At 45.0% G+C, this 13463-nt stretch overlaps 1 protein-coding gene across 1 annotated transcript in view; it reads right to left on the reverse strand.

Annotated features, from left to right (window-relative positions):
• The window catches only part of arb2a (ARB2 cotranscriptional regulator A), a 148474-nt gene that overhangs the window by 51118 nt on the left and 83893 nt on the right, over nt 1-13463 (reverse strand). The gene's annotated exons all lie outside the window — the stretch shown is intronic.

Below are 13463 nucleotides of genomic sequence, written 5' to 3' on the forward strand. Positions count from 1 at the left end.
CCCACTGTGTCAATAGACACTTGCCAAAAAAAACGTATTCCCTGTCCAACACACACTGTCAGCCTACTCCTCAGACCACGATAGCACTGGCTCAGTGAACAGCTTTGTAACCGGCGGATACAGACTCGACCTGGTGTATAGCATAATGTTATAAAGTGAAATATGAAAGAGCTGTTCCACCAGAGCGTGTCCTTGTCACGTTCTGTGCAAATGTCCTTTCCCGTGCACGTTCAAATACCTCGGCCCCCATTCTTAATACCCTTTCCCTTCACGTCACAGAGAATGTGGCGTCCACAGACCCGTCTTCCTATTCCCCTCTGAATGTCAACGCCAAGGAAAATGTCACACAAAGAACTTGTTACCGCACTACAATAGACTTCCCACACCGCTGGTCCCACCCCAAGGAGTACTGCAGCCAGGCCTTGGGAATGAGTTGATTCACTCTGCTTTGCTTTAAGATAAAACGGGAAGAACAGGGAACAGGACTTGCAACAATAGGTTAACAATCACTTAGTGTATACGTATAGTGAAGCTGGGAAAGAGACCAGTGGACGGCACTGCAGAATAGCACTAAGTTTAGTGATTACATGGCCATCGACACATAGTGCTAAGGCAGTGCAAACCACATTCTTACTACATTAAAGTTTCATCTTTAGTGTCATCTAAAGGAAGGAAAAACTTGGCAGTGCGCTGAACTACTGGACTTCTTTTGGGCTTAAAATGGTAATGGTGTTTATGGCTTGGTGCCTGAGAATAAGACAGTGGGAGATCTAGGTAATATTAAAGCTAAGGCAGGGCTTAGTTGGTGCTTTCCATGTAAGAATAGGATAAATATTGGCTAATAAAAGCCCAAGTGTAATAAAACAAAATAGGTCTGGGGCTTGGGTGGGCATAGAGGGTTTAAGCTGGCGCTATGATATGAATCTGACACTCAAACTGGGGCTAACTGGAGCAATCACCCATCTTATACACATTCACAGACAAGTAACGCTGGTCATCTGTAGCCAGCCAACTGCTGGCTGGCTGTACATCAAAATGACGGTGTGCATTTGAATACATCCTCCCTTGCCCGGCCAAATTAAAGTGGGAGTGTATCGAGATAAATGGAATCTATTAAGGCCCTAAGGACTCATACATCATACAGCTGATAAGGCTTCCACTGGAGCGTCTTCACCAGGGTGCAGAATAGAGCGGACTGACGGGGAACGTACAACCGTGAGCATGAAAAAAAGGGCACAACCGCAAAGATAGACAACAAAAGAAGACAGACACTGCACATGTATGCAGTGTATGCTCACACAAAATCTTACAATCACACACACAGATACACACTCCTCTCTCTACTCCACCCTCATCCACGCTTGGTTGAAAAGCTTTCCTCTGGCAGAACTGGGCCCGTGGGAGTAGCAAAGTCAACCTTTTAAAACTGGAGGTGTCAGTCAAGGTCCTGTTTTCTGGCGCTAGCCAGACGGGCCAGTCCTTGAGTATGGGGGCTGCTAGCAGAGGCCAGGAAACAGGAGGCAGTGGACTGAATGCCCATGGAAAACGCTAAGCCCATGACTTCAAACCAGAAAGAATTTTTTCCACTTTCCAAGTGGATAAATCGGTCTCTACTTGCTCCTATTGTATGCTTCTTTTGGGTCCAACATTTTTGGGTTTTGGATGGAAAATGTACTTAACATGGGTAGGGTTCACTGGCTATCACTGGTATATTAAAACTGCAACTGAAGTATAATAAATTTGCTAACTTGTGCCAAAATGAAGTGTATTTGCCAACCTGTCACTAATGACAGGTTGTTTAAGTCTTTCTCTAAAATTATTTTGGCATGCCACTTTTAACACAAAGTACTTCAGAGATAACAAAGGACATGCAGACAGATAGAAGCCAGAGATAGAATAACTACTAAAGACAACCAGAAGTGTGTGCATGAATGTCTGCATGTATGGATGTGTGTAGGAATGAGTGTGTGCAGATATGAAAGCGCTGCTCAACAGAGGGGCAGTTCAGTGGAGCAGAGTGAATGACTGACAGTGGTTGGACAAAGATAAAGGTATGTACAAAGGAAAAAGCACAGCTGGTAAGGTGGGAGTGAAGCTGGGTTGTAGATGGTACTGGATGGATACATCTGGCCTAAAGTATCGAGACGGTGCATGATTAATCTTGTGTCGACAGACTGTTTCATCAAGCCAACAGATGACTGGAGAAAGTGTTGAAAAAAGAATGAAATAACGAGACCTTTGGAAAACCTAAAGCAGCCAAGTGATTAGATTCAGCACCTCTGGATGCATTTTGGGAGGTAAAAACAAGCTAATTTTACAAGTCTGAAATACAAAGAAAAAACACTTTGCCTGTCTCTAACCAACTTCTGTGCTCAACTTTCTCTGCGATTTGCTATTCAGAGATACTCACACAGTGTTGTATACTTGCTTAGATGAGGAGAGAAAATAAATCAGGATCTCTCAACAAACAAAGTCTGTTTTCTTTATGATGCCTCAACTGAAGATTAAAGACCAGAGAACCAGATCCCAACGCTGCCTGTATCAATCACTCGCTCTGACAGCTCTCATTGCTGGAATGCCTATAAACATATGGTTGGCTGTGGTAACAGTCGGGATAATAGGTTGACAAATAATGACTCCAGGAGAGATCGCTCTACGCAGTGTGGCCCTAAACCACATTGATTTTGACACCACTGGGTCCCGTGTTTTACAAGCCACAAAGACAACTGTGGTTAGCTGCATGTTGAGAGTGAAATCTAAGCGTCTGTGTCTTCTGCGAGGTGGCCGATACTCAAGGTTCACTTGCGAACCAGTTGGAACCTCGGAGCTCACGCTCCCAAATGGGTAGCGATGCAAGCTGTCTTATCATATGACTCATCATGTTATAATTTTTACACCATGTTAGCCTGTGAGTTAGTGTTAGCCGTCTTTATCCAGAATGTTAAATGTGCTAATCCACTATGTAACCGCAGGCTGCAGCTTTAACAAGGAAACAGGCCAGCTGTTGTGATCAGTCTTGTATCGGACAGGGAAAAAGGAAGAGAAACATGTGGAAATACTTGTTGAGCTAAAACCAACACGCAGATGTTGAGACATTTGCCGCCTCTCTGCTGGCCTTTCCTTTAACGCCGAAGCAGCTGGATGTGCAGAGTAAAGTTCGGGTGGGGGTTGGACACGGTGGTGCTTGAGTGTAAAAAAAAAAAAAATGTAATGAAATGGCAGAAGGTTATAAAAGGGAGCTGAATGGATATCAAATGTACTATTGAAAGAGGAAAAAGGAAGGAAAAGGGGAGAAAAAGCGAGACAGATGAGAGACAGACAGGGAGATGTGCACAACAAAGGATATTTATGAATGTTTTATTGATCCCCATGAGGAAAATTCTCTTTTCCCTTGGCCCACTTCAGAGGAAGAGCAGGCCACAGGGTCAGCTTCAGAACAGCATCCCTGAAGCGAGTGGGCTTTCACCGTCTTTAAAACACAAGCACAAGTTTAAGCTTAAGAAGAAACGATGTGTACCATCACAGGAGTCCTCAGCTTGAAGGGCGGCCTCTTTGCTCACTAGAGCACCTTGATGAAATGTTTGTCATCAGCCTGATGTGCTTCCTCTAACACCCGCACCATTATAAGCTTATGAGCCTAATTCAGTCAAACTATCAAGGCCGTTTTGACATCCTAATTTAGCATGCCACAAAAAAAAAAGAAGAAATTTCTTAACCCATTTCTGTGCCGAGCGGTTTTTAAACACACTCCCTCACTGTGATTCGGGTTTAATTTCAACTGCACATTGCATTTACATTCCCCTAAACCACGATAACGAAGCTGAGTCACAGCTGATGACGCAAACCTGAGTTCACCCCCACCCCGCATACATTCAAACTCTGGATGAACTGAAGTCCCTCTCCCTCTCTTTCCCGCTCTCTGTTTCTTCCTCATGATTTCTTGTCTGATTTCTCCGCAGAGGGCCTGGTTGCTATAGAGACCCACAAACATCACAGATTTCTGACCCCCTGGTTGGCACATTTCAACTAAATCCAGCTTTTCACAAGCTCTATGAAATAGCCAACCCCCACACATTTGGAGCCACTCAAACACACGCGAACACACCCCTGTATCTTGTACCTGACCTCTCACATGGCCCTCAGCAAAGTACAGTGGTTAACGCTTTAAGCTGCTTCCTGCTACAAAGCCAGCTAATTGCAAGACTTTTGTTGTGCGTAATCTTATTTTCGCCACTGACGTAGAATGTGATATGTAGCGGGTGTGTATGAAGGAGGGAAAGGGGGCATATTAATCATGTTTATTTATCTGGGCGAGGAGTTGAAATAAGCGACGAGACATCATTTAACAGCATGCTAAGCTAATCTCTGGTCGAGATAAATACTTCATTTCTCTCCTCTCCCTTTGACGCTCCTTTGCTCGCGACTGCTCCGCTGATGGTACATCTAAACACCGGCAATAATAAAGACAATTATTTAGGCCTTTGATAATTATGTGTCAAAGGCAGCGAAAGCCACTAGATAATTGGGCAAAAACTGAATGGTAATCCACAATGGAGATCCCCGTGGGGAGACGGGCAGACTTATCCCTAGAAAGAATGCAGAGCGAGAAAAAAGGGAGAAACGGCAAAGACAGAAAGATGAGAGCTCTTTAAGGGGCCTTGCTCACTGTCAGATAGTCAATGTGAAAAGCCACAATTATACAGAGAGAGAGAGCGCGGATAGAGAGCAGCAAACAAGAGAAAGGAAAACAAGAGATAGAGAGAGGATGGCAGAAAAGGAGTGAGAGAGAAAAAGAGGACAAAATGTTGAGTGTTAGTGGGAGTGAGCAAAGACTGAGCAGAGGCCAAGGGGAAGGAGGAGAGAGGGAGAGAGGGGGAGAGGGAGAGGGAGAGGGAGAGAGAGAAGCGCCCCGTGACGATGCCAGTCAGAGACGAGGCTTATAATGTGGCTGCGCCATGCACTGCCAACAGCCACAGATAATCTAGGACTACCCACTGAGCACTGAAGCACTGCTTAAATATTTGATTGATTAACTGTCCTGTTGCTGCCAGAGAGTAAGAGGAGAGCATCAGAGAAGCCAGGGCGAACACAGAAAAAACAAACAAACATGTATGCGGGTGCACACCGGAAGGTTGGAAAACACATGGCGCAGACACGCTAACACATACACCCCCATAAATCCCTACACGCCAACATTGGAACAGGAGCACAAACACAAACACACACAGACATGTACACATTGCAAGCATGTGTAGAGTCTGCAAAGACAGTGGCAAGGGCTGGAAAAACAAACACAGAGGCTGACTGATGCTCTGGCAGCGAGTTTTTCCAATCATAAATCAATGAGGACAATGGACTTATGATACACAGTGGTTAGGTTGATGATCCTCGGTTGAATTTGGCTTTTAATGACCACCACAGGGATGATGTTTACGCGCTATCTCTCTTATTCCTATCAGTGCGCGACTGTTTGCTGCTAGCAGTTGATCTCAGGTCACGGGGGGGTGGACAGGAGTGGAAGAGCAGCGTGTTCAGCTACCTACCCTGTCTGTGACACATACACAAAACACACTCATCCCTATTCGTTCCTGGCTGTGAAAACACAGGCAGCTGGCCCCCCACGCTCCAACACCCTCCACAGGAAGAGACAACACCAGCGCTTCCTGTGGCTTTGAAGCAGCGGTCCCAGGTCCTCTGTCGGTCCCCAGCTTCCTTTGTCTTAACCGCAGGAAGGAAGCCCTCTCTAGCACGAGGCCACAGGGCCCTGGGGAGCGAGAGGGAGTGTGTTTGTGTGTGTGCATCTCTCACTGTTGTGGGAGTGTGTGGAGGTTTTGCTCGCTGAGGTCACATGCATTTACTTGCCGGGTTTTTTCCCCTCTGACTCTCCAGTGCATGAACTCTGGTCGTGGTGAGGGAGGGAGAGAGCAGGAGAAAACTGCGATAACTTCCTCCTCTCTTTCCTCTTTCCTCTCACGGCTGTTCGACACATGCATGATGGAGGGAAGATGAGGGAGAGAGAGAGGGAGGATGGTGGGCGGAGAGACAGGGTGAGATATGAAAGGGTGAGGAGGGGGCACCGCTGAATTGTGTGAGTGACAGCACCGGACGCAGGGTAGTGGGAGGTGGTGCACGTCTGTGTACGTGTTGGGGTGTATAAACATGCAAACCACACACATATCTATACAGCGGACAGAAACACACCAACATCAGTGGGGGCGTTGAGGAAAAGGAAGGCCAATAAATATTTACTGACACAGCAGAAGTGGAGAATGGTTGTCCACTGGTGGAAACAAAAGGCAGAGGATGAGAAGCGGCGTGCCAGGAAACCTGCCGGCTGCGGGCGCTGCGCCCCACTTGTGCCCACATGGAAAACAAGAGGAAGACGGGAAGGGAGGACGGAGGAAAGAGAGAGAGGGCAGGGAGGATGGGACGGAGGGAGGGGAGAAGGGTGGGACAAATGGGGCTGTGGGTAAGGGAGCGCTCATAAACAATAGCAGCCTGGTGCGAAGGAACTGCGGCTCACTTAACCAAAAAACAACTTAGTTCAGTCAAGATGAGGTTATGTGAGAGTGGGTATGTGCAATCATGCATTTATGTCAAGAAAAGCCGTTTTTAACAATATTACTCCTTCAAACTACAGTCTGTAGATTAGTGACTCTCTTCGCAATCGTCCACATAATCAGCCGTGATTTTCCATATAAATCTTTTCTTCCTGCTAGCAGAGAATGTATAATTCCATAAAACAATAATGAGACCCTGAAACACTTGAATTCATGTTGGTTTTTTACTTGACTGACAGCTTTTATTACAACTTTTATCTTTTGTTACAATTGAGTTGCATTTGAATCCTTCAGACCCAATGAGCCAAGACGCTCAAATGTATAGCAGCATTTCATAGTTACTACAACAGAATTCAATTAATTTCTAATTAACATCTGCACAGTGGTAAGTGTTAATGATATCAACTCCCAACAGTTTGATCAATTTCCACTCTGTCACAGTGAAAAGACTAGTGGCCGTTGTTCGAGCTATATCAACAATACCCATATAATGTTCACATTGAAATGATATTGACACAATTAAGAAAGTGGACAAAGTTTTGTAACATTAGTAGTTAAGGATGTGCATATATTGTTTAGCGACGGCAATTACAGAAAATCTCCAAATGGTAATTTCTAATTAGGCAGCATTCCTTAACGAACTGAAATTACGGCATGGCGACTAATTAAAGTCTTGCGTTAATTAGAATACATCTTAGTTAAGAAAACCAGCACAAGGTACGGTGGGCAATGTCTTCATCATTCCCAAATCAACTGCCCATATTAACCGCTTTGGTCTACAGAGTGAAATGAGAAAGTTACTTTTGCGCATTGGATACAGCCTAGGCCTCATCATCTCCGCTTGGCTTTCCTCTCCCTCTTTCTCACTCCGAAAGTGCTTCTTTCTTGTCTTTCTCCCTGTCTCCCAACCCTCCGGCAATGCTGTAAAATAGAAACCTAACCTCAATATTTTCCCTCACGGTGCTGGGACTTGCTGGCCCATTAAATTCCCCTTCCCATGTGTCAGCTTGCACATTTCCACCATGAAATTTTCGTATAATTAAACTTTCTTAATGATTTATAAGCTATAATAATAGCCGTAAGTATTTCAGAGCAGGTTAAAGGGACAGCCTTTAAGTGCACACCGGGGGATGACCCTGTTTTAACATAGTTTCGGATGGGTGACTCTCGGCCGGAGACGAGGATGGATAGGGTGAGGGAGAAGGGGTTGACGGAGGGAGGGAGTGAGCAGGAGGGCCTAACAAGGGTGGATGGAGGAGGAGGCTGAGACCTTTGTGCCGTAACTCAGGGTGATACTGACATCGAGGAGAACCAAGGCCTCCCTGAACCCGGGCTGGGAGGAGACGGCTTACAGACAGGGAGAGAAACGCACATGCAGAGCCGGGATACGCCGCAAGAGAGGGAGGAGAGACTGAACGCAGGAAGAAAGGTAGAAAGAGAGATCAGATAAGACTGGATAAAATGAACAATGAAGGACACGGCAGGAAGAAATACAGACAACAGAATACCAGAAGACAGAAAACAGATTCTGTTAAATAAAAGCAAAATAAATATCATGAGGCATTTTTTTAAAAAGCTAAATAAGCTCACTTAATCCCGATGAATCGAACACACACTAATGAAGTGTACTGTACAAATCTAAAGCAGCACTGTAGTCAGTGTCTGAATGATGTGCACAAACAGTCTGAATGCATGTTCACACACACACACACACACACACACACACACACACACACACACACACACACACACACACACACACACACACAGATGTTTGCTCTCTGCTGCCTCTCTGACGGCGAGGCTGATATGATTGCCACTTAGGAAATCAGTGTGTTTTCACACCACTCTCAGCTCTGCCAAAGCTAATGTGTTAAATATCCATCGGGTACTGCTGTCCATTTCTGAGACACACACACACAGACACACACACAGCCTTAGGGGCTGATAAACACTGATTCCTTGTACTAACCGAGCCCACAGTTGGTATCCTAGCCAACATTTCTAAATTGGGGTGCAGTGAGAAAATTTCAACAAGCTATGATGTGCAATTTTTACTTAGTTCTTCTAAATTTGTTGTGATGAGGTTTAAGTAGAGACAAATTTTAACAACCGTGAGCCTTTTTTCACTTTTCCTGTCGTTATCTTCAAAAGCCCCTTTATTTTATTTTATTTTTTTAAATACGCTGCTGTTCGATACAAATCCGCTTTCATGCTGTACAAATTAACACATGAAGTCCAGCTACTGTAAGTGTTTTGAAAAGGTGGAGCCTGCGAGTGGCAAAATCTCCCAAATATCTTGGTGGACTGTTTTTCACCTTAGCTGTGAATGGGGGAGGAGGGGGAGACGGAAAATGAAACAAAAACAACAAATCTGGAGGCGCCTGCTGCTCTGCACAGTACTGGCAAATCAGGTGTGTGTGTGTGTGTGTTTTGGTGTGTGTGTGTGTGTGTGTGTGTGTGTCCCTTCAGGGCTGCAGGAGTTGGATTCTCAGGGGAGGTGTTTTGTTTAAACTTCCAGGGCCACTCGACCCATCTCTGAGTGAGAAGGCGCTCATGGACAAACGAAAAAAAAAAGTTAGGGGAAAAAGGAAAGGGGAGGAGAGGTATAAGGCAATGCTAATGAAAGTGACAAAGAGAGCGTTCCTCCCTTCAGTTATCATCCTCTACTCTTTCATATTTGCTCGTCTCCTGTGCTGTGGGGCAAGGGGGAAAGAGAGAGCCCCTCAAAAAGGAAAAAAAAGGAAAAAAGGAAAGAAAAAACAGGCTCTGTGATCCCCCTGTACTCAAAGGAAGGAGAGAGTGAGGGAGGGAAAACTACAGAAGGCCAACTGAAATTAATGGAAATATATAACAATCTGAAATTAACTTCTCATTGCCACTAGCCATGATTTAAAACAGTTTTTTAACGAGAGGAAAGAGGAGTCAGAAAAGAAAGAGAGGGAGAAGGGGTTGAGGCCATATTACAAATTGGACAGGCTGGAGGAAGCTACCACTTAATTTGCCCCATCATGTAAAAACTTTGCAGTTCTCAAGGCAAACTCGGCTAAATTATTATTTTTATGTCCAAATTAATCAAGACAAAAGACTGAAAGATAAAAAATAATACTAATATAGGGTGTAAGAAAATACAAAGCAATTCAATTAGCCCATTAAACACGCAGGGTAAAGACAAAAAAATAAACCGATTTGAAGAACCTGAAGTGTATCACGATGTTCTGTCGGACCAGATTTAAAGGCAAAATCCTCTTCACTGCTAGCTCTAAATATACATTTAAATGACACACACAGTTACTGTAAACAACTTAGACTCCACAGATAGTTAAATTAAAAATAGAAAGTTAAAAACAAAACTTAACTTCGGGTGCCACTAAATCAAACTAAAAAAGTCATAAAATAATATCCAAATTAATGAGAGCACACTGATATTAAAATAAATAAAACAAACACTGCCAATGAATTATTACTATTATTATTATTATTATGGTGTTGTTCAAAGCAAACACAACAATTTGAATAAAACATAAGAGCACTCACATTTACTGTATAATTTACTTTTGTAACGTTTACAGTAGTTTATTAAATAATGTGCCCATCAACCACAGCAATATACTTTTCAGTCCTAATGAAATCACCACAGTGATTCCCTTAATGAATTCAATGGAAAACCTACAAAAAGTAGTACACCAGCTGAAGAGCTTTTCAAGTGATATTATTGATTAAAAACAAAGCCTGAGAGAAGGCTGAGGAACACACACACACACACAGAAAAACACGCACACACGAGGCATACACACACACACAACTCAGTATAAAGTATATTATTAATCTTATAAAAAAAGCAATTAAATCAAAGTGGTATAGAGCCCGGAGCTATGAGGACTGTCAATTCTGCTGGAAATGCCACAGAAGATTACAGTTGGGTTTGTGGATTCCATGAACCCTTTTTTTGATTAGGGAGTCAATTATTTCTCATTACTGAAGATGCTATTTCGGAAAAAGACCTTGTCAGTCAATCATGCAAAAAGTCCTCGAAAAGCGTGAATAAACCATTAAAGAGAGAGGCGGACGGGGGGGGGGGCTGGGGGGAAAGCACACTGACCCTTTTCCCCACCCAAACTCCTACTTGTAGTCAAATTACCTTTTTAACTATTACACCTCTGTCAGGTCTTTGTCAGCGTATGGTAATTAGGGCCTTCAGTGGAGAACATTTGAAAAGAAAACAGTATATTTATTAGTTTATCTCAGAGAAAGGCATTTACCCAGAGCTGAAGGTAAGTTTGAATGTGGTGATTATCTTGTCATTTTCAGGCTGTTTGTCTAAGAGTGTGCATGTGTGCGTCAGTAGGTGTTGGTGTGTATGAGTGTGTGCACGTCAGAGTGAGTGAACGCTGGTGTATGTGACTCCAGGTAATGTGCTGTTCTGTGTGTGTGTATGTGTGTGTGTGTGTGTGTGTGTGTGGATGGACGTACACATGTGCATTCATACATATATATATATTTATATATATAATAAAAATTCCTGCGTGTGTGTATGTGTGTACTTGAGCTGCTTTCAGCACACTGATAGGCGAGCACAGCACATTTCTCCCGTCCTCTTTGTTCTGTGTTGGGTTTGACACCTCTAAACAATAGCAGCGCTTCACTTCGCCCAGCCCCAACCCACCACCAACCACACACTGCATGGACGGGAGCTGCCAATTAGCACTATCAAACACCCCTCATCAGCTGTCTGCTTACCACAAAAAGAAAAAAAATCCCAAAACAAATCAATAATTCAGTTTTTTTTTCTATCAAAAACAATCACGTTCATCAGCGGACTTAAGGATACATGACAGAGCGCGGTCACTCGCTGCCTGGTATGGATTGAGTGCATAGAAAAGACGCACAGAAGACAACAAGAGTCCTGCTGGTGTGACCGCATGAAGTGGAGCATCACAACAAGCTCTTGACCAGCAGAGTAGAAACAAAGGTCTGCGTCCTCTCTGTCTCCTTTCCACGGTGGCGTCTGGAGCAGATCTTTTATCTTGACCTGACCCGAATGTGACCGACGTCTAAATCCCTCGCCTTTCTGATAAAGAGGCCGCTCGCTCTCTCGCTCGTTCTCTTTTTCCTCGCGCACAAGAACTCTTAAGAAATGCCCCCCTCTCTCTTTTAGTTTATCTACCTTTGTGTAATGCCACGCTGGGTGAGCTGCCACCGGGCAGCCAGACGATGTGGTGTGACCCGGGGGAAGGAAGGCCGACGTGGTGCGAGAGAAGCGGGGGGGGGGGGCCTGTCATGGAGAAGGGTCTCAGAGGGCCGGAGGTGAGCAGAGGTGTCTGGGAGATGACTGTCGCTGCGCTCGGTGGTCCAAGCCCTTTTCATTAACCCACACCCCAGGGTTCACCCAAACAGAAATAGGGGGTGGAAGTGGGGACAGGGGGGAGCGGACGGGTGCAGCGCGCCAGCCCTGGTGACCACCAGAGACCTGCTGCCTGCCTGCCGTCCTGCCTTCCTGTCTGTCTGGATGCAGATCTGTGTCATCCATTACAGACAAGGGACTGCTTTTTAACAAACACAAACAGGAGCGCACGCACGGGCACGCAGACACAGACGAAACACACACATACAAAAATACACATGCATCGAAGCCTGCTCAGGGAAAGAGAGGGGTAACAAAGGACAGGCAGTGCCCCCTAGTGTTTTCATCAAAGAGAAATCAGACCAAATCAACTAACCATCACCCCTAGCAAAGCCACAAAAACAGATACAGGAGGAGAGCGAGGAAGAAGGGGGGTGGAGAGAGGCTGGAGTCATGGGAGCAGTGGCATCACACGCGGGAGGCACAAGGGTGGGGGTGGGTGAATAAGGTGGAGGGGGCAAGACACTGGGGGAAGGAAGCAGAGGGACGGGAGCTAGAGATGAAGAAGGGATGGAAGTTGAGGAGCACATATGGGGGATGGGGCTGTATTGCACATGTTAGTCGGTTGGTGGTGGTGGTGATGGTGGTGGTGGTGGTGGTGGGGGTTTAAAAGATGTCTTGACACGACCAAGATGTTTTTAATGTTCCAGGCCGAGAAAGTGTGAGGGGCAAAGGAGAGGGAGAGAGGCAGGCAGGCCATGCATGAAAGCCGATGTCAGAAGAGTCCAGAGGAATCGTCGAGTGTGAAGCCATCTAATAGGAAAGCAGAATATATATGAGACAGGAACACACACACACACACACACACACACACACACACACACACACACACTGACTGTGAATTACTGAGCCACCCAATGTGGCCTGGTAACTGTTCTGAACATGAAGCACAAACTAATGAGTGACATGACGGGGGAGAAATGAAACCTAGCTCACTGGGACAGCACACCTTTCGGAGCGAGACGCACACTCATGCTTGAGGATAAAAACACGTGTACACAAACATGGACGCATTAGAAAAAAATGGGTGCAAAAACGCATGTCTTTTTTTTAACTCGGACAGCAGATCCAGCTTCATATTCCCACCATGAAACAAGGCCTACCCTTCAGTGAGATCCGCATTCAGCTCCAAGCCAGCTAAGACATCAAAGGCTGCTCCACACCAGGAGTCTCTCCCTCGCTCTCCTTCTCCCTTCCTCGCTCGCTCTTCCTTTTGCTCTTTCATAACCCCCATCGTATTTCACAGCACATAAAGCCTTAAAATGGCACATAAAACAGTTCATCTCTTTTCACTGTCAGCTTTCCAGGCTTAAAAAATTAAATATGTTTTACTGCAGGTACATAACTAAAACACACCCATGGAAAAAATTGCCATAAAGGATTCAAACTAAGCTTTCCATAAGTATCGCAGGATATAGAGCTGGGTATAGATCAGCTGAATAGCCAATACAGGGTGTTTCGAGCTATGAGTGCAGAACATATGAAGTGAGTGAGAAACT

Source organism: Chaetodon trifascialis, chromosome 6 (genome assembly GCF_039877785.1).
Source record: "Chaetodon trifascialis isolate fChaTrf1 chromosome 6, fChaTrf1.hap1, whole genome shotgun sequence".
In the NCBI taxonomy this organism is placed as follows: Eukaryota; Metazoa; Chordata; class Actinopteri; order Chaetodontiformes; family Chaetodontidae; genus Chaetodon; species Chaetodon trifascialis.